General features: G+C 46.0%; 1 protein-coding gene across 2 annotated transcripts in view; it reads left to right on the forward strand.

Moving 5' to 3' along the window:
- The window catches only part of TMEM121 (transmembrane protein 121), a 1,001,838-nt gene that overhangs the window by 761,398 nt on the left and 213,476 nt on the right, over nt 1-26,964 (forward strand). For both annotated transcript variants that reach the window (XM_086936579.1, XM_086936580.1), the window contains one exon: nt 5,280-5,444. The gene's annotated coding sequence lies outside the window, so the exon portion shown is untranslated. The remainder of the gene's footprint in view (nt 1-5,279; nt 5,445-26,964) is intronic.

Genomic DNA, 26,964 nt, shown 5'->3' on the forward strand with positions numbered 1-26,964 from the left:
TAAACTACTATAACAACTCAAGCACTTTGGAATGCTGCTCACACCTAGATGAAATAGTCACATCCATAACTTCATTCCAAAAAGACAGCAATAAATCCACAATCTATCTTATCTGGGGTGGCGACTTTAACACTACACTATGCCCAATGCACAAAAACGGGAATTGTGGGCTTCAGAACGAACTTGGAAACCCTATTCCTCACTTCGTGCACACGCCAGGTGGCGATAAATTAAATGAAATCCTCTTCGCGCTAGACCTTGACTTTGTCAATGAACTAGTCAATCCTGAGCAGGATTATCTACCCACTTTTCATGGGCGAGGCTGTTTTTCAACCATCGACTACATCTTAGCCTCAAATTCCTACAAAGGGCAACTATGTAATTACGAAATTGGGTCAAACCCAATAAGCGACCATTATCCACTCAGTGTGGTAATCCACATGAAACAAGCTGGGACACTCCCTGTAAAAACTAGTTCCCTTGATCAAGAATCGCTGTCCATGAAGAAACTGAACGGATACGCAATTAAATGGACAAAGATTGACCCGGAAGAGATGACACAGAGGATTCTCGGAAAAACACACCACTGGCTAACCAACTCCTTGTCCCCTGAGACACCACCAGAATCAATTGTCACCTCCTTCCAAAGCATCCAGGAAGTAATAAGGGACGAGCTATTCATCAATACAAAAAACAAGTCCAGACTCCCTACCGCGAGATGGTTTGACACCGCCTGTCGGAAGGCACTCACATCCCTCAAAGAAGCTCTACGCAAGCAACCGAGAGACCTCCAAAAAATCTCCAAATTGAGGAAACTCTATAATACTGCTCGGAAAAACCGTAAAAAACAGATCAAGCGAGACCTCTGGCAGCGACTACATGATAGTGCACAAAGGAAAGACAGCACCGCATTCTGGCAGACCATAAGATCACCCCTCCTGGCCAACATCAGCGACCCTAACCATCTTGATGTGGCAATTACTGAGGAGGACTGGGTCTCCCATTTTTCAAAAATCTTCGGAACACCATCAGATGCCGCACCTACCACCCAAACACAGGAACCCGAACTGGCAAAGAACAACATCTACCTGATCAATTTACATTTTACTTCAAGTGAAGTCATAAAGGCAATTAGGGCCTCAAAAACAGGCAAGGCCCCTGGTCCAGACGGGGTTCCAATGGACTTGTTCCTACATGACGTCGACTACTGGTCGAAAATAATTACACGGGTCATGGTAGCAGTAGCCTCAACCGGACTCTTCCAGTCATGGTCAACCTCGACACTATTACCCATCTTCAAAAAAGGTGACCGCAATGACCCTGCTTGCTACAGACCGATCTCCCTTCTGGACTCCACGGGCAAGATTGCAGGTCGGTTACTCCTGGACCGACTACAATCTTGGGCCCGGGAGAATAACATCATCACTGACCTGCAATATGGTTTCCAGAAGGGGCTCTGAACCGTGGAACAGGCCCTAAATCTCGTCCTTCTGGCCGGAAAATACGCTTGCGCTAAAGGAGGCAACATCTTCCTGGTTTATGTAGACTTAAGCGCGGCATTCGACTGCGTCCAGCACGCAAAGCTCTGGCAAATCCTAGCTCACCTTGGTGTGGACCCTCCCATACTAGCCTTTCTAAGAGAGCTCTACACCAATGCAGAAGGTCGAGTACGATTTGGTGCTAGCGGAGAACTATCACGACCCTTCCAAATCTCGAGAGGAGTAAGGCAGGGATGTGTACTGGCTCCCTTCCTGTTCAACCTTTACACAAATGGACTTGAACAGGCGATGTTGGAAGGGAGCCAGGACCTTCCCCAGATTGACCACCGCCCGATACCTATCCTCCTGTATGCCGACGACTCTGTAATCCTGGCACGGACCTCAAACCAACTCCAGCGGCAGCTTAATAAATATGTGTCATTTATGGACTCACTTGGCCTCAAAGTTAACATCAAAAAAACTTTCACAATGAACATTGGCCCAAGGACAAAAGTATCCAAGCCCATATTGATTAACAACAACAGACTAGAAAAAACCCCGGTGTACCCATATTTGGGCATCCTAGTGGATGACACAATGAACTGGCGCAAGGCAGTGGAAGCCAGAAATCTCTCTTTCCGCCGTGCAACTTCTGCACTAATTGCTTTTTCGAGGAAACTAGGCAAACCAGCCCCACCGGAACTGTTAGCCATATATTATGCAAAATGCCACAGTGTGGCCACCTACGGAGCTGGTATCTGGGGCCATGGATGTATTGACCAGCTTCAGGTCACCGAAAATGCCTTTATCAAATACATCCTAGCTCTTCCCCAAAGTTCCCCGATTCTAGCTTCGCACCGGGAACTCGGCATGGAATACATTATCGACACCATCCGATGCCAGCCTATCCTACTGTGGCAACGGATATGGTGTAACCCTGAAAGTCATATAACCCGCTCCCTTATCACTGACTGTCTTGGCCTATCAAATTGGCGGAAAATCCCGTGGCTTAATTACATTCATAAGTTCTTTAAAGATCTGGACTGTGACCATTATTTCCTTGAACCACCCTCAATCGAAGATATTTCAAAGAAACCGCTAAAGCAAATATGTATGGGCCATTTAAGAGAACTCCGAAACCAAGCAGAGATCACTAAAACACAAAATGAGAAAACTTGCTTATTACAGCCAGGAAAACTTATTCAGCCCTATTTGACATATTTCCTATCGAACTATGAAAAGTTTTTAATCACAAGACTCCGTTTCGACCTCTTCTATCGCTTGGTTTCATTCCCGGAAATGAAGAACTGGTCCCATAATTTGATGAGATGTCCCTGTGATGGAGTTTCCGTACAATCCACGATTCACGTCGTCCTCTTTTGCAAATATTACAGACCAGCAAGGAAAACATGGATTATTCCCATCCTCCGTTCCAGTGGACTCAGACAATCGTATCCAGCACTCTTCCATTTACAATCCCCGAAATCCCCGCATGAAGCCAAACTGATAGCAATCTTTCTTAAAACAGTAATTTCAACACGTCGCAATGTTTCTACTTAAAACAGTATTTTTCTAATTTTTCTAATTTTCAGAAACCACATCATTATCCCAAAAGTTTCTCTGTATAGTGATTTAATTTTTTGTGATTCTATTGCTTACTGCTTTTACCTCTGTTCTTTGTTCAAAAAGTTCTTTTTTAAAAAAATGTACTTTTCATGATTGTATAACTTATAATCGAATAAAAGTTGATGAAATGAAATGAAATGAAGTGTCGTCAAACCCTCAATATAGGGTGGGTAATTGTAATGTGGCAATATTAAAGAACACAAAGAAATGTATATAAAATCCAAAAGAAAGTTTATTCTTAGCAACTGGACCCACGACTGGCTAGAACAGGAGCTTTACCAGAAATGCTGCGAAGACTCCACATTCTAGAACACATAACACAAATGACATAGACAGAATTCCTTAGAGCAATAAGCATAACTTACCACAAATAGTCCACATACCACAGTAATACCACACAGTAATTTTGTGTCCGCACGCTTATTCTGCGAGACAAGGGGTTTAGATTGTAATTGCGCCACACTTGTGGGATGTTACTGTAAATAACAGTAATTACATCTGTAGGGTTTGCACCCTTCCAGTACTGTGCAGCTCATAATGGCTTCCTATGTGTGAGTGTGTGCAGTCTAATGTCAGATCCTCTGTGAAGCAGCAGGTTTCATGCCAGGAAAGACAGGATATCTAAGACACCAGGAGCACTCAGGTGGTCAGACATGCAGAGCCTGGCATGTGACTGCTCCAGCCCTTCTTCTCAGAGGCACTGGCCTGCTGAAAGAGTTGCTAATTTTTTAATTTGCTATTCAAAACACTGTATCTTTATGTAAGAGATTAGCAGGAATACATGGAAATTGATGTATTTCCTAGCAGTTTAATGCTGCTGAAAATCAAATAGGTCTAGTCAATGTTAGTCATGTGCCAGACAATGGTTGGCTGCACTACAGTTCTTCTAGCCTTTTAAGAGCTTTTGCGATTGCAAAATAGAGTTTCCTAATGCACAAAATATAATTTTAGGAGTCAGTAATCATTTGCCAACCCGTCAAATAGGTTGCAAATGGATACCATTTCCAATTTGGAAGTGGTGTGTTGTATGAGTCTCTTCCAAATTGCGAATTAGTATATTCAGTGTATTAATGGTTTGCAACTGGAATTCTGGTCACAAAGTATTGAAAAGTGCACTTTGGACCCCTCCCACGTTGTGAATGTTGAAAAAGGTTTCCTCAGAGTAGGCAGCAGTTCAAAATAAAAAAAGTTTTTTAAACTGGCTGCTTTAAAAAAAAGAAGTAGTGTTTTTTATTTTAAGTCAATAACAGGCATGGTGCTCTGCTGGCCCTTGCTGAGTCACAGTTTGCTGTACTCTCTTGTTCAAAAAGGATTATGAAATAATCCCTTCTTGATTTACAAGTCACAGATTATTTACAAGGCCCAGATGAGAGTTTGGGAACTTGTTCCCCGAACTCGAAACGCGTCGCTTTGGTATAGGAAACGATAATTGAAATGTCTATTGTTATTTGGATGTTTTTGTTTTGAATTGTGAACATATAATTCAGTGTATTTGTTTGTGTTGTATATAATTGTGTATATATATATATATGTGTAAAAAGTGATTTAAGTGTTTTGTAAATATGTATCATTTTTTTGCCTAAAAATCTACATGAAATTTTGTTAAAAAAGATAAAATGATTGGTATAAATAAAAGTACCTGACCAGATGTAAAGAAGTATCGTTTGGTCTCAAATCAAAGAATAGACCCATAAGTAATAAGGAGGGTGTGGGCACTGTGTTTTTGTGTTTTGAGAGTCACAATTTGAGGCATACCTCATGAATATTAATAAAGTAAGCCAGATTTTCACTTACTCCGATTTGGAATTTTGAGAACCGAACTTTTGGTGTACAAGTCAGTTTGCAAAATTCCATATTGGTCCAGTTTTTTTCAGTGAATGTATTACTGCATCTGGCCCTTAGTTTCTAACATGTAATGATCTTATATTTATCATTATAAAGGTTTTTAAAGGATAAGGGATCCATTGAATTACGTTCAATGAATGAGTACCTAGCAAGATGAATGACTAGAATAATTAAAACTTTATCGTGGTTAGGCGTGAGTCCTATATCAGGGTTGCAGTTCATACACTGATTATGCAGAAAATTCTCTTTGGATGAGTTTAGGCTCTTAAATTACTCAAATGCATGGCTTGATGTAAATTTACACCTAGGTGTTCTTCATTTCCCATCTAGCTTCCAATGGCCGCTTCGAGTTGGACTGGCAGGTGATGATCCGGGATCTCCACTACTCTGACATCTTGGAAGCTGATGTTCTCAAACTCGTTGGACATAAAGTGTCTATAGTCCAAAACAAAGACATCAATTGTACAGCCCCAAAAAACATTACGCGGAAGAAAGGTAAAACTGTTGCATTTCACAATATTTGCTTCTATTTACTTGTAGAGCTGTTTGCTCCTGGTCTAGGCCTCATGCCAGAATGGGTTGACAAGGGAACTGTCTAGTGTTTTTTTTTGCATTAAAATAATTAAAAGATCAAACATTCTTAAGGTTTTTGGAATATGTGTTTTTTCTAGTATTTTTTAAATAATAATAATCCACATTTGTAAAGCGCACAACCCCCCGTAAGGGACTCTAGGCGTTGGGGGCCATCGGGAAGATTAAGCAAGCTATTGCCCAGAGTCACATGGTGCTGGACTAATCTGCCGCCGGTGCCGGGGATCGAAACGTGATCCCCAGATTCCGGAGCCAGTCACCCTAGCCGCGGCGCCACACCTCTTCTTTTTGTCTTCTAAAAATTCCTCATACTGTACAGACTAGCACTGAATATTTTGCGCACTTTTGTGTGCACTCACACATGCACTTAGACATAAACACACACACTATCAAATAAACAAACAACCCCCACACATTGCAAAACCAAAATATCTTTGTCGGAATATAATCTACAGTCTAATTAAAAGATCTACAAAATGTTTGCTGTAATCGAGTTAGCAATGTAAAAAATACACCCAATAGGATATTTTAACCCCTTCTATGATGGTGATGGAACCACTTCGTCACCAGCCACGGACGGGCTGTGCTAATGACGGAGTGGTTCCGTCACGGCCTACCCGGCACGCCTGCGTGGCAGCTATTCCGTGCCTGCGCTGAACGTTCTATTGAGCCGGTGGGGCCGTGACGGAACCACTCCGTCACAAGCACAGCGCACCCGAGGCTTATGACGGAGCGATTCCGTCACGAGCATGGGAGCGACGCGCGGCCCCCCCTCGTGCTGTGGGGGAATTACCGTCGCAGGCAAGGGGTTAAAAAACGCTATTAAGGACACAGTATTTCTATATACATTATTATGAACTACCTTTGACCGTAGGATCACAGAGGGTGCCCAGTAAGACACACTTACTTTGCACTCACATAAACATGTTTAATATGTCTTTATTCACTGTGACCCAGTCCTCAACAATATTGCATGAGGCAACATCTTCAATTTCCTGGAGCTGGTGATGAGTAGAAGACAGTGAAGTTATAAGCAATCCTAGTTAAATGTGTGACCCTGTCGGATAACTTTGTCTTTCACTGTACTCCCTCAGAAATAAACATTCAAGAAAATCTCCACTTCTTTCATTTTATTTATCCTCTTGATATAAAAAAGTACTGTTTATGGTGGACAGTTTGTGAAGTTTAAAAATTAAAAGGCACTGCTTTATTATGGCAATTCAAAATCTTAAAGGTCACAAGTTCCGTTGTCCTTGTGTGCCTAACTTAATCTTCTTTCAGAGTTCATGACGACAATCAATAACAGGGTGTGATTTGTCTCTTTTTTAGATTTTATCGGAGTGTAAATAGAAATTGATCCGAGAACGTTCTCTAACCAAAACATTTTAAAGTTAATTCCAAAGCTCCATGTACACAAAGTTCAATTCGAACTTAAGGACAAAGTCAAGGTTTTATTCCTCGATCCAGTTAGTCCAAAGCAAAAATCAATCCTTATGTACTATCTCCAAGATTACAGTTTTAAGTGGGAAATATTTATAGCCATAAAGCATGCCACAGCTCCTCACAAAGCATACTAAGCTGGCTTGATGAATATTGCAATGTGCACAGTGGACCACCAATAGCATAGGAGGCTATTAGGAAGTGTTCAGAATGTGCTCTCATTCTGAGCCCCATAAAACACCATCCGCAGCATTATTATGGTGCCCATTGCCTTGAAGAAAGTAGGTGCCCTTACCACCTGGAGTCCATACCATATTCAGACATTTATCTTAAATAAATGTATATTTATGTCTGAGTGCTGCTGCGTCTTTTGCAAAAATGTAATCTATTCAAATTAGCACATCAACTGAAAGATTTGTCTTTTTTTTATAAATTAAATGTAGATGTATGACCAGGAAATGATTTAAAAGGAAAATCTAATTATTATATGATTAGATTTATAATCAAGGCCTATCCGTCTTACTTTGTGCTTTTAGTCTTTTGTTATTAGTTTCAGGTTCTATTTATGGTTGAAATAAATTTGTGAAGTTTTTAAAACTTTCTTTGGGAAGTTTATAAAGTTGACAAAGTTTGGAGATAAATTACACAGGAAACTCTCACCAAGAGTAGTTTTTGTGGGTGATAAGATGAGCATTGTATTTTGTGAGCGATTTCTCCAGTAATAAAGACTTTGTTTGAAAAGTCTACCACAAACACTATTTTTGCATGAAAGGTTAACAGCAAAAAAAGGTTTGTTAACTTTGCAAAACTATTCTTCAGGAATCAACATTTTCTAAACCTCTAGTTTGCCTGTAGCTTGTATGGTGTTTTCAAATATTATTTTTTGACGCAAAACTTAATTTTACAGCTTGATAAAGGACACCTGGACACCACTGGTATTTGTTATAATACAACTATACATTTTACAACTGATGTACTTGATAATATGCTTTTACATCTTCACTTCACAAGTTACATATTGCAGAAAAGTAAGGTGCTTGGCTAGCATTTGCTCACAACTGTTTTCTGATCATCACTGGAAGTCAATGATCAGATTGACCTCCCGCTCCCAACTTCTCCTGTGGTGTGACACATTGTCCACAGTGCTGAATTTGAGCTGGTGGTTTCCGGTGCTAAGCGCTAGCAGTTAATTGTCAGAACCAGCTATCGTGAAAGCCCGGCAAATGGTGGCGCTGTCTGTTTTAATATTGAGCTGAGCACAATAGCTGTCGTTATTAAGTCAAATCGCATTCAAAATAAATAATACAAGCCTCTGACGTGACTATTTTAGCTTTATGTGGCCTGAAATAGTTGGAATTGTCACACTTGTGGGAGTGCCATGGTTAAGTGTTATTTTGTTACTCTGTTTGGCAGTGCTATTAGGGCTAATGCGTAGTGCAGGTCGCAGTGGCCTACCAAGATGTCCCATGGCACTTAGGGCTCTAATACGAGTTTGGCACTCCCTGCACCGCCAGACTCATGGTGGTGCGACGGTGGCGGATCCAGCCACCACCGCACCAGCGGTCCTATCGCCCCATTAGGAGTTGGGTGGTTGTACTGCCCAGGGACCACCGGCTCTGCCAGGGAACCACTGTTCCCTGGCATTGGAGCAGAGGTCAGAGGCTGCAATATGCTTGGCGGGCCCGCCACAGTCCTGCCAAGCATATTACAAGTTTCCTGTCATCCAGGGTTTGCATGGAGGGTATTTCTCCATGTAAACCTTGCAGGGGAGGAAGCAAAGGGGGCCCTCCAGGATACCCCTAGGTCTCAACCACATGTGGATGCACACAGTGGGGGGGGGGGCATATTATCTGCCCCCCTGTGTGTTGTGCATGCACAAAGATCCCTGCACAGCATGGACTCTCAAGTCCAACCGTGCAGGAACCTTGTAGTGCGGTGCCTTTTTCAAAGGAACCGTGGGCTTTATAAGAGGCAACGCCATTGGACCACCATGTCGCCTCCCTTCTAGCCTCCTTAAAAGTCATAATCTGGCAGTTGGGCAATGGCGACCTACGGCAGAGAAGTGGCATGGCAGTTTGCACCACAACGCCATTACTCTACTCTCTCGGTTTGCACCGCTGTGCCATCGCTCCCCTGAAAGTCATAATCGGCGCCTTAATGTTTTACAAATTAAGCAAAGTCCTACCACTGTCAGGGATCGATGACAGAGACAGACAATACAGGAGGTAACACTTAGCCTAGTGACAGGAGAAACTACATACCAAGCTGTTCAGAAAAGGACACTGGAAGTTAGTCGTAATTCGGTTAGTTGTAAACAAAAAGGTTGTTACAAGGTTTGAGCAGAGTTAGGCATGTACTGTTACATGATAAGTGGTCACCTGGTGTTTAATGAAAGCCATGTGGATAGTGTCAGTAGATAGCTCTCAATCACAGTCATAAAGCAAACTTACTGCTTGGACATGCTTTTAGAGACTGTTGTACTCAGTTCAAAGATGTACCAAAACTGACACCACCACTGACACAGAAAAAACTCAAAAGGAACTGAACACAACTATTGGCAGGAGATAATTAGAGGTTGTCAATTCCCCTGCTCCATTTAGAGTGGGAATAAGTGTTGTTTTCCCCCCAGTGGAACACCACTGAGCTAGGTCCCCGGGCAAAAACATTAACCCCTGGGGTATGTCCATTACAAGACTGCTGAGTCACAGTGGCAGTATGCCTGCTATGCTCATGGGGTGTGGCGATCATCGTTGGATTTCCCTACAGTGGACATCCAAGTGAGGCATGCTGGTCCTGGTTATGAAAAACAACCAATTGACTCTGATTTCTGATTTGGAAATTATTTCAGAAAAAGAATAAAGAGCTGTACCTGCTCAGCACTCGGCCTTATGTGCATGCACAGCAATGGCAGATTCACAGGAGTTAGAAATAATCTCTCCGGGCAGACAGGGATGACCAAGTGTGCTAGGTGGTAATGATGTTCTTCCTTTTCCATGCAATTCAATAGCACTGCAGTCACAACTTCATATGGCCGGGATGCCCGCCACCGCCTCCCAACACCAATTCCCCATGGGAGGAGACAGACACAAGTTTGAGCTTTTAGAAGGCGGGGGGGAGTTACCCCCCCCCCGGCCTTATTTATTAAAATATGAAACAAAATTTAAAACTTTAAATTAAAACGTTTCATACATTATGTACAATTTTACTTTCATTACATTTTGATGAAGACATGTTCTTTGGCTAACCTTAACAGATCTCTAATACAAAGGTTTCCTAGCCGAGTCTAGCATCCTGAAAATGCATACATTCTAAAATAAAATTGTACATCCTAGCATTAAGGGCCAACGGCAAGGTCTTAACCGGTGTCAGATCCCTACTACCAAACTCCCGCCCTCACGGTGTGAGTAGCGCATGCGCAGAGGACTTTACCCTCGTTGCCAACTGTAACTTCCCTTGTCGTGGGGGCCCCCTTTCACTCGACGCCATTTTAAAGGTCATCCGAGTTCCCTTGTGAGGTATCTGTAAGAAGGACAGCGTGGACTCCCCCCCTTTCCCACACTCTCTTCCGCCGGAGCGGATATCCGGCCCCCCGGAAATTCTTAGGAGGGGCATATAGCCGTCTCCCCCCTGGGAGGGGCCTATGGCCGTCTCCCCCTAGGCGACCCATCCGCCGTGGGTGCCGCCTCCCCGTGGGAGGGGCCAATAGCCGCCTCCCCCCGGGCGCTCCCATCCATACTGGGTGGCGCCCCCCCTAGGGACCTTGAAATTACTGCTCACCGATCATGACCTTACCGCCACAGGCCGGATAGTTGACCGACTATCTGGCCCCCCCACACCTCCTAAAGGTCATGCCTCCTCAATCCCACTAGCCATGCTATGAAGTCTCCTATGAGTAAATCACTCCCCGCCCTGGACAGGTGAACCCCATCATTCAAGTAAAAGTGATCACCCCAAATACACCATTGGGGAATGCTTTGCAAATGCGCGGAGCGAAACAATTTCCCGATTTTACTCTTTACTGAGTGGTTCAACGCCGTCACAGAGAAACCCCCCCGCCAAACTCTCCTGGGGATCATGTGGGACCAGGCAATTGTGCACCCCGGGAACCTCCTAGCCAACCAGCTGACTGCCGACAATATGTGTTCCACTAACACTCGTCTTCCCAGTCTTACCAAGTCATTGCCCCCCAAGTGCACTATGATTACAGATGGCGGTGACCTTTGCTGCCCTAAGAGACCCTCCACAAACGATTAAAATTGGTCAAAGCAGAGGCCTCCCTTCCCATGGAAGGTTACTCTGAACCCGCATTCCCCAGATGCGTGAGTCGCGTCACCTGCCATGAATACGTCCCCGGCGCGCCTCACGTATGAGTGGCCCACGACCCATATCACTTGCTCTCCAGTCGGTGATCCTCGACCGCTGGTCCTCTGGTGATGGGTTGATCCCATATTCCGCCCCGCGTCACAGGCTTGCGAAACTGTAATTCAAACAAAAGACAACAAGCGTGAGTGCATTTCAAAAGTCTTTTACAACATGTGCAGTCGCACATACCTCTTGAAACAGTTCAAGGACCAACGGCCTAACTGTTTTACTTCTTCCGCACCCAGACCCCGAGCCGTAGCCTCAGTAGCGGCCCCTATTCTGAATGAGTGGGTCCCAAAATCGCACGGGTTCAAGCCCGCGGCAGCAATCGTAAGTAACAGCACCCTCTGAAATTGAAATTTAGTCAACAGGGTGCCATCCTTGTGTCTAAGCAGGCTCCCTCCCCATGTCGCCGGCCTCTGTGCCAGGTAGTCCTCTAAATACCTTATCGGACAACTGGGGCTCTCTCGAGCGCGCTGCACAACAGCACTACTCCCTATAGCTTCCTGGTCTGTCTTGGACCTGGCTATCGAGATTAGCATAGAATCACCCCGTATTTGAACGTGATCCCTGCCTAGGCCTCCCTCCATATCTTTCTTGTTCCTCGCCACGAGTTCACTTACCCGCATGGCCCCATGGAATGCCAATGCGAAAGCCGCTCGGAACAGAACTACCTCGGAAGGGGAGGAGCATATCTCATCCAGTTTTGCTAGTAGCAGAGACAATCTCTCTAAACCAATCGGGTGCCTTGTATCTTGTCTGCGACCCTCCAGGCGTTGCCAACCGCGGAGCGCCTTCCTGACTAAAAAGGAACCCGTCGGGTCCCGTATGCCGTGGAGCTGTGCCATGAATGATATGGCCGCCCTATGTCTGTTGGCAGTTGCGGCTGATCGGCCTTCTCTATGAAGCGCCACTAAGAACCCCAGGAAGGATTCCTCCTGCCCCCAGCTATGTCTCCCTGCTGGCCCTAAAAAGGCGCAGTAAGAACGAAACGCTCCCTCATAGGCTTTCCTCGTCCAGGGCGCTAAGCTGGCTGCCACGAGGTCCTGTAATCCGGGGCACCGATCAGCCATAGTGCTTCGGGGAACGGTGCCACCACTAGATCCGCTGTAGGTAGATAGCCCCTGAAAGCCTGCATGTGTGAACGATAGAGTGCATCAGCTGCATAATTCAGTACACCCGGCACATGTTTTGCCCTGAACTGTACATTCAATCTCATGCAACGTAATACAATTTCTTTCAACAGTCTCAAGATCCACTTGCAGCGTGCTGCCTGCTGATTAATGCACTCGACCACTGTCATATTGTCAGACCAAAACACTACTGAGCGGTCCCTAAAATCTTATCGCCATGCCAACAGAGCCACCCAAATGGGAAATAGCTCCAAGAACCCCATGTTACCTGTTAGGCCACTGGAGTGCCACCACGTCGGCCATAATTGCGCCGACCATCGGTTACCAAAGATTGCGCCAAATCCCACGCTCCCAGCTGAGTCGGTCCATAAACCCAATTCATCCGACGATGCTAGGGGTTTGTTCCACGCCACTCGACCGTTGAAGTCCGCCAGGAATGCCAACCAAATGCGCATATCCTGGCGAACCTCTGCCGACAGTCTCGTGCGGTGGTGTCCCTCCTTGAGGCCGGCCATAGCTTGTGCAATGGAACGTGAGAAGGGGCGAGCCATCGGTATTACTCTCAAGGCAAAGTTAAGCTGGCCTACTGTTTGTTGTAACTGGTGCAGGGTCACCTTTTCTTTGCCCAGGCATTGTATTAAGGAAGCCCTGAACTTGGCCACCTTCTCCATTGGCAGACGGAAGCATCCCTCCACAGAATCGAGCTCAATTCCCAGAAACTCCAGTGAAGTAGATGGCCCCACTGTCATACCTGGTGCCAATGGGACCCCAAACTCCTGCATGAGAATGCAGAAGTCCTGCAGTGCCTGTGCACATTTCGTAGTGCCTGCCGGCCCTAAGAACAGGAAGTCGTCTAAATAGTGCATCACCTGTCTATGCCCAGTGGCCTCGGTGAACGCCCATTCTAAAAAACAGCTGAACATTTCAAAATAAGCATAAGAAATTGAGCAGCCCATCGGCATGCATTTATCCATGTAATATTTCCCTTGGAACGTAAATCCTAGCAAGCGCTGGTCCCGCGGGTGTACCGGGAGCAACCTGAATGCTGATTCGATGTCTGATTTCGCCATCAGAGCACCGGGGCCCAGGTGATTCAGTAGGTCAACGGCATCGTCGAACGATGCGTATCGGACTGAACAGACTTCCGGGTCAATGGCTTCATTCACTGAGGCCCCCCTCGGGCCGACATATTGTGAATGAGTCTATACTCCCCTGGGTCTTTCTTCGGAACCACTCCTAGAGGTGAACACACAAAATCTGCCACTGGCGGGCATGGAAAAGGTCCTGCTACCCGTCCCAAGCTGACCTCTTTGGTAATTTTCTTGGCTGCCACTGCCGGGTTGTGTTGAACAGATAGCTGATTCTTACAAAAGGGGCTCCCCTGAAAATTCCCCGCCAGGATGTTGAAGCCATATAGGAAACCATTCCTCAAAATCCCGGCGGATACATGATCAGGGTATTTGTTCAGTCAGGGAGTCAAAGCCATGATGTCGATGGGTGAAGATGATTGCTTCCCAAGCATCACATCAATCCTGCTTGGATCCCCTCTTTCCTCCTGAACTACCGCTCTTGGACCTACAGCTACTTTCTGGGTGTGAGGAGATCCCACAGCCCGCACAAGCATGCCGGAACCTACATGTTCCCTGGGGCCTGTTACAGTTACCTCTGTTGAAACCCCAACAAACCCCGCGCTTGCCCCCATTCCCGCCGGTCTTGGGCTGTGATTCCCCACCGGCGCTTGCTTGAAAGGGCTGCGCCGGCCTTTGTTGAACTGTCCCAGACCCGCTCCCGACCGGCGAGGACGTACCCGCCGATCCAGGCAAGAGCTGTTTGTGCCATGACACCGTGTCGAGACAATCCCACGTTAAAGTTACATCAAACTCTTTAGATTTTCGAAAGTGAACATCATAACCCTTCCATTCATTTCCCCCGTACATTGTATAAAAATCCATGATCCTGTTCTTGTAACATGATAGATCGGGCAACACTTCAGGTTTACGTTCCCCCATTACTGCCGTAAATATAGAGAAGGCCTTCACCCAGTTCGCTATGATCTCGTCGACCCTAAATTCCGCCATCTTGGCCCGCCATACGCTGGGGTGCCATAAATCTTTCTGGGTCTTTGCGTACTCTATCTCACGATGGTCGGTCAACAGTGAAAACATATTAACATATTTGTCCCCCCATATCATTTCCTTCGTGGCCTCCGGGATGTGCTGGTCCAACCTTTCCCGCCTCGAAGGCACTGAACCCTCCCCTACCATTGGCAACGGGTTCTTACCGGGTTCAACCGCCGTGTCTGCTGTCTTTTCTCAGCCAACCGCCGTCACTCCCGGTGCCACCTGTGGGGGAATAGAAGGAACATTCGCCGTCCCGTCTTCTCTTGACTGCCGTAACTGCTCGATTATTATTCTGGCTTCCTCGGCCGGATCCCCCGCAGCCACTGCCCCCCCTGTTTTCTTCTTAAGCCAGGGTAACACTGCCGCTAACTGAAGGGCCAGTTCTGGGGGCATCTGATCATCCTCAACCGGCGTTATTACAACGGGGATTGGCAAACCCACATCCGGACTTGGTACTGGGCTTTCCACCGGTGTGACTGGGCCTGCTGGGGGTACCTCCGGGACTGGGCCCTCCCCGGAACCCGCCCTCTTCTTACTACGTTTCCCCCTACCCTCTGGGGCGACTCCCGGCAAGGCCGGTCCTATCACCTTCTTAGGCCGCCCCGAGAGGTTGTTCTGGGCTGCTATCTGCTTCTTAACCTCTGCAAGCCCCGACCGATCGAATCCACTTTACCCAGTTTTCGGTCCATCACCGCCATTCGGTTCGCCAAAGTGCGTAGTATCTTCTCCACCTCGGAGCTCTTTCCCGATTTTTTGCTGGACATGACTTCATTCACTCTGTTCGACTTGATCGACTAGGTCCTAGATCCTACACACGCCTGATACTGAAAGAGAAACAACAAAGATTACAAGTTCTCAAAATTGCTGCTTGTTCCGTCGAGGGCTCACGAGCAACGAGTGGTGCAGTCTTCAGAGCACTGGAACAAGAGGACGCTTCCTTGGATTCCCGCTCTATTTATCTGTCTGCGGGAGGGCGGGGGCCTTCTTCGGGTACGCCCCTCTGGGCGCGGTCTTCCGGGCGGGTGTCTAGGACAACCCCTACTGGGCGGGAAGGGCGTGCTCCGGCTACGCTGCTTTGGGCATACCAGCCGAACCACGCCCCCTGCCCAAAACGGTTTCCCGGGGGTAGCGGGGCACCCATCCATACGTTCGGGGGGACCGAGTGGTCTTCCCTTTCCATTCGTTCTTCTTTTGTGAGTTATATAGAGAACAAAGAACCCGCATTCTGAGACCTTTATTGCAAAGTTTATACATACGGAAATGTAAAGAGGCATTAGAGCATTTACAGTTGCTGCAGACTGGCATTGTGAGCCATACTATATATAGATCCTTGTCTCTGTAGTCAAATGCAGGAGAATTGTCGAGAAGTGAATGTGTTTATGTTGGCGCTCTTTTGTTGATGATAGTTATGTTTAAATATACCCATTATATTTTCTAGTTACACCCGAACCTCAACCTGTGTCAGACATAATGGACTGCTATGCCGGTTTTAATACATTTTGACATTTTATCTGCTTGTATTTTGTTATTAGGTTAATCATTTTTAATCTTGTTGTATCATTTGTTTGTAATTGTATGTGCCCTTTTATGGTTTGATTTAAATATAATAATGCTTTTCTGAACTGAACTGTCTGCAAGGTGGTGCAACATGAGAGGGGCAGAGGTCAGGCCTCTGAGTGTCAGGGGACCAAGTAAAGTGTAATGAGGTCTGTAGACTTTCACTTATCTTATCGAAATAAAGATCAACTATGAGGTTACGTTATGAATAGATACAGAGTTGCAGTAAAGAGTGGACTGATTTAGAAATAAAATGCAGAAAAACAAAAATCAAGCACAGAACACAAACTGGAGGGAATAATAACAGACTTAGTAAAAGGACAGGCACTATATTTTCTCAGAGAGCATAGATGGCAATAAATAAGGTAGAAAATCAAAACAAGAAATTACTCGTAGGCTCACATAAATTATAAATACAAATTGAGACTTCTAGAACATATTGTATCCAGCAGGCACCAGAGACCTTAGGGCCTAATTATGAAGCGGTCGGAAACGGCTCTGACCATCAGTCGGAGCTGTTCCGACGGCATCGGAATATGCCAGTCGAACTCCTTTCCGACCAACCCATTACGGTGGAGTCATTCAGAAAAGAATGCGAATGGTCCTTCTGACTGGCATCGGAAGGGCTCGGAGAGCCTGTCCGCCAGTCAGAATGTGGCCAGGAATCCCTAGGGTGGCTCTTTCCGCCCACAGGATTATGATGTCAGGTTTACACAGCCTTTCTGTGCCGGCCTTTTTGACACAGAAAGGCGGCTGGAACTCGATTTTTGAGCACCCTTTGGTGTGCGGCCTGTGGTTGATGGCAGAGGGGGTTCCTTGCCTGGTGATTTTGGGTTCCTTGGTGAGGGAGGGAATGAGCTGGGTGTTATCAGTGTAGGATATGATGTTGAGCCCATAGTTTCTGATGTTGGTTGCGAGGGGGGCCATGTAGACATTGAAGAGGGTGGGTCTGAGGGAGGATCCTTAGGGTACTCCACATCTGATCTCTCTTGGTACTGAGAGGAAGTCTTAATTTCTGAGTTCTGCCTGAGAAGAATGATTGTAGCCAGTCTAAGGCCTTTCCTTGGATGCCGGTGTCATAGAGCCTTGTGGGCGGTGGGAGATGAGTTGAAGGCTGCTGATAGGTCCAGGAGGACGAGGGCTGCCACATGGCCTTGATTGTGGAGGTCGCGGATGTAGTCGGTGGTGGCGGCGAGGATGACCGTCTCGGTGCTGTGGTTGCTGCTGAATCCAGATTGAGAGGTATCTAGGATTTTGTTGGTTTCTATGAAGTGTGATAGCTGCGTGTTGACGGCCTTTTTAATGCAGCAAATGGAAGCAATAAGATGGGCCTGAAGTTCTTGAGGTCCGTCGGGTTTGCAGAGGGCTTCTTTAGGAGGGGGTTGATTTTGGTGTGCTTCCATTTGTCGGGGAATGTGGCTGTCTCGAGGGAGCAGTTGATGGTTTGACGTAGCGCAGTGGCGGTCCTGTGAAAGATGTGCGGCTGTCAGGGTTCAGAGGGTGCTCCAGAGTGGATGCTCTTTATGGTCTTTATAGTGTCTTCTGTCATGAGAGTGGTCCAGTTGAGAAGGGTCTGTGGAGTGGCATTGCTGGTGGTAGGGGTTGTGGTGGTTCAGGGGTCTTGGTCTTCGAAGTTGTGATGTAGCTTGATCTTGAGGTCTGTTGCAGAGGTCTTGAGAGGGGGGTGTCTGTTTCTTTGCTGTTGGGTTTGGCGAATTCCTGTATGATGGTGAAGAGCTCCTTGTGGGTGTTGGAGAGGATTCTGTCTTGGAGGAAGTTCTTCTTTGTGGATTTGATGAGTAGGTGGGTTGATGGCTGATTTGTAGGCAGAGTGTGCTTCCTGGGTTTTGCTGTTTCTCCACGTCTTTTCCAGTCGTTGGCAAGAGTGCTTGGATTCTTGGAGTATCATGGGGAACCAATTGGCTTTTGGTGGAGGTGAGGACGTGGGGCGTGATGTGGTCGGCAATGAGGTTGGTGAAGGGGGCCCAGGGTCCGGGTAGTCTGTAGGTGTGGGTTCCATGGAGCTTCATTCTGGGATTGGGCTGGATCTGTAAGTGGATGTGTTCCATGGGAGGTGAGGCATCGTCCAATTTGGTGGTTGTCAATCGGAGGGAGCTTTTGTGTATCATGGCAGGGCCTCCTCCTGGGCAGTTGGAGCAGTCTTTTCTCAGTATCTTGTATCCGTTGGGAATGGCGGTTGCAATGTCAGTTTCAGAGCTTGCATTGGTTCAGGTCTCCGTGAGGAAGACGATGTCGGGCATGTGAGCGTTGAGGAGGTCCCAGATTTCTACCGCGTGTCTGTGCAGGGAGCGTACGTTGAGGAGGATTCAGCTTAGGGGTGTGTGTGCAGTGATGTCTGGTGAGCGGGGGGTTGCTGCCAGGGTCTGGAGGTGGGTGAAGGTGCGACGGCAGTGTCAGCAGTAGATCAGGGCTTGAGTGTTTTTTGTCATTGAGAGCTGACAATTGGTATTGCGTCCGGGGTTGAGTGCAAGAAGAGTGTTGGGGTCGTACTGTTGGGGGTCAAAAGACCAGGCTGCCTGGCATTGGTTGCGGTCAGGTCATGGTCGGGACGCAGACAGGTGCAGACGGGTTAGCTTTTGGCGTGCCTTTGGCGCGCCAGCCACCACCATTAAGTAGGGGTCGGGGGAGGACAATTAGCTGGAAGGAGGGAGCAACACGCTGGGGGTGCAGTGGGCTGTGGGGGCAGCAGCGACAGGGAGCGCAGGAAGAGGGGGCGGGAGCTGGAAATGGCAAAAAGAAAAAAAAGACAATCAAAAAGAGGCAGACAAGTGAAAGGGCGGAGAAACAGAGAAAAAGGCACACAAAAGAGGCTGAAAGGTGATAGGGTAGACCGCAAGACGCAAGCACAACAGGACCGAGCGGAATAGCAGAAGAACAGGGTGCTCTTCCACAAGACCAAAAGGGTTGAGGTGCAGGCAGGAGCCTGTGGGTGGAGGAGAGCCATGAACACCTACCTGGAGGAGCTCAAGGTCAGAGCCTTAACGGTGGAGCTGTGCAGGGGAGAGCAGTGACACTGACCAAGGAGGTCAGGGGACATGCTCTTCTTGCCGCGCAGAGGGCGCCATTAAGTAGGGGTCAGGTGGGCGATCAGCAGGGAGGCGGGAGCGACACGCTGGGGGAGAGGGGCCGCTGGGGCAGCAGCTGCTAGGAGTGCGGGAAGAGAGGGCGGGGGCAACCAGGGGGAAAAAAGGGATCAGGCAAAAGAGAAAAAGGCAAAAGAGAAAAAGGCAAAAAGATAAAAAGGGAAAAAAGAAAAAGGGGAAAAGGAAAAAAGGCAATGAAAAAGAGGCAGACAAGTGAAAGGGCAGAGAAACAGAGCAAATGACACTCAAAAGGGGCAGACAAGTGAAAGGGCATATAAACAGAGAAAAAGGCACACAAAAGAGGCAGACAGGTGAAAGGGCAGACAGTGAGATGCAAGGACAATTGGACAGAGCAAAATAACAGAAGAGCAGAAGAGCAGGGTGCTCTTCCAATTGACCACCAGGGATGAGGCACAGGCAGGAGCCTGCGAGTGGAGGAGGGCCTCAAACACCTCCCTGGAGGGGCTCAAGGTCAGAGCCTTAATGGTGGAGCTGCTTGGGGGAGAGCAGTGACACGACCAAAGGGCCTCTATGCTTCTATAGGATATGCATGTATATATTATTTAACACATTTTTAATTACAAGGTCCTTGCAGACATCTGAGAAGAGATTCTAGAAAGAATTATTACAGTGCAAAGCTTTCCCCCCTGGAGTTTGTCAGAGGAAGTAACCAGCACCAAAATCATTACGTACAAAGGAAGTTAATACCTAACTGTTAGTTTTAACCTAGAGAAATAACAATCTACTTTTAAATGCCTGTTGATTTTAAAACATCCTATTCATAATCAATATATCACACCTAATGTGTTTATTATAACTTTTCATAATAAACAGATCAGACCTATGGCTACAGAAATATGTTTTACTAGTGAACCAATCAGGCCTGTAGCTTTCCTACAAGACAAAACATCAGACGCACAATCATAATAAAATTACATAATACACAAAATTACACTTGGCAAAAATATATACTATCTGGCAGATGCATCAAAGTAATGTTTTGCGAGTCCTTAATAGCGAATTTTAAGGAATCGCTATTAAAGACTTGCAAAACGGGATGCATGTAGGAATCGCAATGTGATTAGCGATTCCTACAGATTCCTTATTTGCGATTCGGTAATAGCTAATCGCTAATAAGGAATGGCTTTCCCATTCAGTCCTATGGGCCTAATAGGAATGAATGGGAAAGCCATTCCTTATTAGCGATTAGCTATTACCGAATCGCTAATGTTCCGCTATTTCAAGGGTGCCAGGGTGTCCAAAGGACACCCTGTTGCACCCCTGAAATGGACCTGTGCACAAATGTTACACACACACATGCCCTAAGGGCATGTGTGTGCGCAACATGTAACTTTGAAAAATGCACAAAAGTGCATTTTTCAAAGTTTTAGCAAATTACCACGAAGTTCAACTTCATGGTAATTTGCTCCCCCTATTAGCGAAATCGCTATTTTTTGGGGTTTCATGCATTGCATTTAAGGAATCCCATTTTGGGATTCCTTAAATGCAAGAGCAATTTAAAGAATCGCTATTTAGAGATTCCTTAAATTGCGATTTCTGCATTTGGGATGATGCATCCCAAATGCAAAAATACCGGGAGCAAACGGCCAGATTCTGAGAATCTGCCCGTTTGCTCCCGGTATTTTCTTTGATGCATCTGCCTGTATGTCTCCTAATGAGTCTTAGCAAGGGCTCTGACAGTACATATCTTCTATACATATGGTTTGTCAGATCGGGTACCAGCACCAAATTGCCTAGCTAGCTAGCACACAAATTCAGTCTAATCAAACCCTGTGTTCAAGGGACCATCATCTGAGTGAAGCCTAAGCTACTTTCTCAGTAGGACTCTGAAAGCTAATTGTTGTTGATTGCTTATGCCAGGTGACAGTTGCACTGAATTGCTAGACCTAAAACTCCATGTAGGTTAAGGACTGCTCTCAATCTCAGGCAGCTGGATAAATAGATAAAATGATCAGACGTGCCTGGAGAACAGGCACTTTTTTTCTGGAAGCATGGAACATATGCCCAATCAAAACATGTCCTCGTAGCACCCAACGTGTGGGTGGAGCCAAAGCTCCTTTGCAGGTGATTCTCACATAATTGTCTGGTGACAGCTGCATTGTCAAGCCAGACCTAAGAAAGCAGGCGCTCAAGTTGATAAAAAACATTCCTACTTTGCAGACAATTCAAATCTAACAAATAAAACATGGCTCTTGAAATTCAACACTAATGGCTTTACCAAAAATCTCTCCTCCATCGAAAAATCGTTTGGCTTTTTGATAGATGGGCATTTTTCCATGAGTGCACGGTTTGATCACTCTCTATAAAGCACTCTAGCTGCTCTGTATTGTGCACAAAACAAAAACGTTTTGAGTGCTAAGGTTTTCCTCCACTTAGTGTTTCAGTTTTTGCTTGCTTTCCGATATGCAGCCCTTTTAGGGCTGACAAAACGTCACTGATACCTTTTAAAGCTGTGCCACACAGAACGACCAAATTGGTGTCTGGAAAGAAAGGGTTTGATAACGAAGCCCTTGAGTACAAAAAATATTCACTAACTTCCTATAGAAGCCCTTATGGATTACAAATTAGCTTTTGTAATATACAAGGCAGTACATCTATAAAACCCATCACACCTTGTCTTTGCTTTGAAAATCTCAGGATGTAAGAAAGACTTCAGAATTGGAGACAATCTAACATTTGAAATCTAAGGAAATCATTTTTAGCAGACTGTGCCATAAGCATTCTCTGCGGCAGCTCCCACGCTGCAGATACCTCTGCTGTAGTGCAGTAGGTAGCAAATTGATCTCATTCAGTTTAGTAAAAATACACAACAATAATTTGTTCAACTGGGCTTTTATGTGAATATCTAAATCTCCCCCTGCCCCAGTTATCCCTCTAAATTTTCCTTGCCTACTCTCCCTAATGTGACAGTGCATTTAATGTTATGAGTTCTATGTTTAACGTCATCCAGTCTCCACCCCTAATATCAGTCTGGTGCTCCCTTTTTTTAGCTCAATGTACTTTAACTAGTTTACACTTTCAAACTCATTATAAAGGGAGTGTGTATGTGTATTCATTGTTAGTCTGTAGGGCGCATTTACGCCATCTTGGGTAGAGCTGTGCAATTAAAAAATATGAAAATAGGTATATAAACCTCTCTCTATAGCGTCCTTCTAGCTCACACCCCCTTAGGGTGGAAGGAGGTGCTGATATGTGCTCGCTGTAGCACAGAGCTGGTGAGCACAGCTAAAGGCCCTCCCCAGCCCTCAGCCTGAAGGAACAAATGCAGATTCCAGAAAGCAGCGAGTGGACAGAAATACAAGGAAACATATGTAATATGGAATGGATCTTGTTGAGAACATGGGTGGATGTTAGAGGTCCTAAGATATGGCTAAAACAATAATAAGATTCTTTAAGGTCTTAACCTCAGGGAAGGCACACAGACCAGCATGCAACTCCAGACTGAACCCAGAACCCAGGGTGGAATCTGGTATTGGTCTGATTGCCATGTGATCATTAGAGCATGTGAATGAATACAGGAGTGCAGCACAAGATATGAACTGGTATTCAAGATGCAGCACTTCCGGTGGCACCACCTGGTGGCAGGGTACAAGAGCAGGCATTAGTATGGAGAGGTTGTTGGTCTCCGTGGCACGCTGAGTGTAGGTCGAATACAAACGCTTCTTCAGAGTTGGGGCCTCAGTTTTCTTGCTTGTCTGGCCTTTTTCAGTTTTCTGAATTGTAATGGTGATTCTCTTTGAGAGAGCAGTGAGTTGGTGAGGTTATAAACATGTAACGTATTCATTCAATGGAACACAGACATGAACATGCACTTCTTCACACAAACACACACTCAGGGTCAGATTTACAACATTTTCAAGCAACAGTTGCGGCCCATGGTGGGAGTGCTGCTGGGCGCTGACGTGGGGCAGGGAGGGACAGGGTGGGGGTAGTAAACTACTGGCAAAAAAGCTGCATTGTGTTAGAAGGAGAGAGCAGGAAAGCGCCGTATCGACAGAGATATGGCTCTCTCCTTCCCTCTCCCTAGCACAGAATTTAGCTCCAAAGTACAGTTCACACACCTTTGCGCCATAGCGCAAGGCTGCATGCGTGGGTCTAGCATTGGTTTTGTACTGGAGGAATAACCTTCGAGTACAAACACTATGCCTAGACAGCTTCAGAACGTTTCCTGCTTTGAATGTGTGCTGTACAGTGCAGCACACACACAAAGTCGAAAGCAAAAGGAGAAATGAAAACATTTCTCCTTTGAACACCTGCTTTAAAAAAAAATTCATTTTTGATGCAAATTACTGTCTCAAATTTTTGGTAGATAGGGGTTTGCGTCAAAAATCAATGGTGGTTTCATGGCAACGATCATGTGACACCCATGTAACAACCCCATGACACTGAGTAACTAATTTCCAGTGCAAAACACGTTTTTTGCTGGAAAATAAAGATTAAAAAAAACTTTTGCAGTGGTTTGTGACACTTTTGTAATGCAAACCCAGCGCAAAATGTCAATCATTTCCCGGTCACCTTAGTCTCTGAGTTTTCCTCCTCAGAGGCTCAGATAACCAAGTTGTTACAACGGGCCACGTTTATGCACATTAACAATCACAAACACAAGCACACATGCTGAAACACAAACAGTCATTTTCTTATATTAAATATATTTTAAACTATTGGGTGGCAGTAGCGGCCTGTGGTGGGAGTGCTGCTGGGCACTGACGTGGGGTGGGGGAGGGGTAGGGTGGGGGGTAGTAAACGACGGATTATGGTCGATTAGAGGTAAGTAAACATATAAATAAATAAAATTAATTTTGTTGCGCGCGCTGCATCGCCAAATGCGATGCAGCGTGCGCAACAAAATTGGTTTCATCTATTTATATGGTTACTTACCTCTAATCGGCCGTAATCCGTAGTTTACTACCCCCACCCTGCTCCTCCCCCGCCCCACGTCAAATTCTGCATCCAAAACACCTTCTTGGTTATAAAATGGGAATATCTTAATTTTTCAAACAATATTGCATGTGTGCTGCATGCACAGAAGACATCCGATGTGTGAGCATTGCATAAGGCAGTTTTCTGGTTTGCCAGCAGAGTTGATAACAGCAGCAGATGACTTTGTTTGTGTTGCACAAAAATAATAAACCTAGGCTCCAGTGTTGGCCACCACAACATGAAGGTGGGGGGCCGGGGACAGACAGATGGACGGATGGCAAGCTAGGTATGGGAAAATAATAATTTTTTTAAACGTACCTTTTGCTGCTGCCTCCGACGCCAACGGCTGCCTCGGTGCTCTCTCAGCAGTCTCTGGGAAGGGCGAGGCTGCCCAATCAATCCAGATGCTACTCTCTGAGAGCAGTGACCATGATTTTTTCTGAGTGGCCTGATCTGCAGCTCAGACAGTCGCTGGGAGCCTGCGGCTTTTCTCCAACTGAGTGTTAGCACAGGTGGGTAGGAGAAATAGAAGTGTGCATGTCTGTTGGGCCAAATGGCATGTGGACTTCTAAGTGAGTGCCCACTGCCTGCCTGTCATTCCCCCAGGTCTCCCAATACAAATGGCACCTCACTTGTGTACCCGCTACAGGCAAGGGCCCTAAACATATTGTGGAGACTTCAAAGTTCCTATCCTAAAACAACCTGGTTTGGCAGAGGGGACACCTGGTTTTTGGCCCCCGGCTCAGCAGCCATCTTGGGGAACCTACCAAACCCACACATTTCTGTAATCTAGACACGCTGGGGAGTCCTGTGAGGTATGGCTAGCGTAGATCCCCCAACATTTCCATACCCAGAATCACCTGCAAACCTCAAATTTTGCAGAAAGAATCAAATGTTTCTCACATTTTTGGGTGTGAAAGTTTTAGGAATCACCAGAATGACACAAATTTCCTACCACCCAGTGTTCCCCCAGGTCTCCCCATAAAAATGGTACCTCATTCATGTGGGTGGGTCAAGTACCCACGACAGGCAAGGGCCCTTAACATATTATGGAGACTTTAAAATTACTTATCATAAAGCGACCTGGTTTTGCGGGGGGTACCTGGTTTTTGGCCTCGAGCTCAGCTGCCATCTTGGGAAACCTACCATACCCACACATTTCTGAAAACTATACACCCTGGGTAGTCCAATGAGGTATAGTTTGCATGGATCCCCTAATGTTTCCCTACCCAGAATCTCTTGCAATCCTTTAAAATAGGTAATTTTGAAGTCTCCACAATATATTTAGGGCACTTGCTTGTCGTACTTGACCCACCCACACGAGTGAGGTACCATTTTTTCAGGAGAGTTTGGAGAATGCGGGTGGGTGGAAGTTTGTGGACCCACACAGATTCCAGAACTTTCTATCACAGAAATGTGGGGAACATTTTTTTTTCCCAAAGTTTAAGGTTTGCAAGCGATTCTAGGTAACGGAACCTGGTGAAAGCCAGACAAGTCACCCCATCCTGGATTCCCCTGGGTGGCTAGTTTAAAAAAATGTATAGTTTTGCTAGGTTTCCATAGGTGCTGGCAGAGTTAGGGTTCAAAATCTACAGCTAGGCACTTAGTAAAAAAAAGGGTCTCTTTTCAGAGAAAAAATGTGGAGCGTCCAAGTTGCGTTTTGGGCCGTTTCCAGGAGCGGGCTCTAGGCCTACCCTCACAAGTGAGACCCTCACAAGTGAGGTCCCATTTTTCTCGGAAGAATTTGGGAAATGTGGGGTGGGAGGAATTTTGTTGGTTAACGCAGATTCCAGAACTTTCCATCACTGAAATTTGAGGAAAATTAGTGTTTTTTTTACAAAGTTTGAGGTTCTAGAATACCGAGTTTTACCGTTTCGGTATTCTAGATTCGGTAAATGAGATGCGTCACGTTGTAAGTACCCCGCACCATGGCGCATCTTTTGCGCCGCTGCTGTGTCACAAATGTGATGCAACTGCGGCCTAAAAGCTGCGCAATGGGCTTGTAAATCTGCCGCTCGGGGCCTTATCTAGTTAATGCTGCATCAATCCTTACGCCTGCTTCAGGCAGGCGCAGGGTTTTGACGCAGCATGGGCCTAAAAGTGACTGAGTGAAATCTTGTAGATTTCACTCAGCCACTTTTAGGAGGCTTTCCTGCGCCGCAACGCCCCCCCCCCCTGCGCAGGAACGCCTACATGTGGCGCAGGGATTTACAACGTGACGCATCTCCCAGATATCAGTCAGTCAGTCAAAGTACTTTCATTCGATTTTGGGTAAAATCATAAAAAGACATACATTCCATACAAAAGTTGCAAGGTACATTTACACAAATAGCTTCAAGTACAAACATGATTAAAAAGTTTAAAAATTTTAAATATATTTTTTAAGTTATTCCGAATACAATCCAATAAAAACATTTGATGAGGGAGTTTGTACAAAGAGCAAAGGGTCGTGCAAAATATCATCTCCCAGATGGATTTAGGCCCAGATCTCTGTACTGGGGTAAATGCATGACATTGTTCTGCATTCTGTCCATCAACTGTTATTTTTGCATCTCCCAGATGCGTCACGTTGTAAGTACGCCACACCATGGCGCAGGATTTGTGCAGCCGCTGCATCACAAAAGTGATGCAACGGCGGCGTAAATGAGATGCAAGGGGCTTTTAAATCTGCCCCATCGTGCTTGAACCGGTAGAGCGCACCTCACCCCATCTCTTGCCCCGTGACATGCATCCTTCATCTACTTTAAATATTCTGGTCCTCAGTAAA

This window comes from Lissotriton vulgaris, chromosome 9 (assembly GCF_964263255.1).
Source record: "Lissotriton vulgaris chromosome 9, aLisVul1.2, whole genome shotgun sequence".
In the NCBI taxonomy this organism is placed as follows: Eukaryota; Metazoa; Chordata; class Amphibia; order Caudata; family Salamandridae; genus Lissotriton; species Lissotriton vulgaris.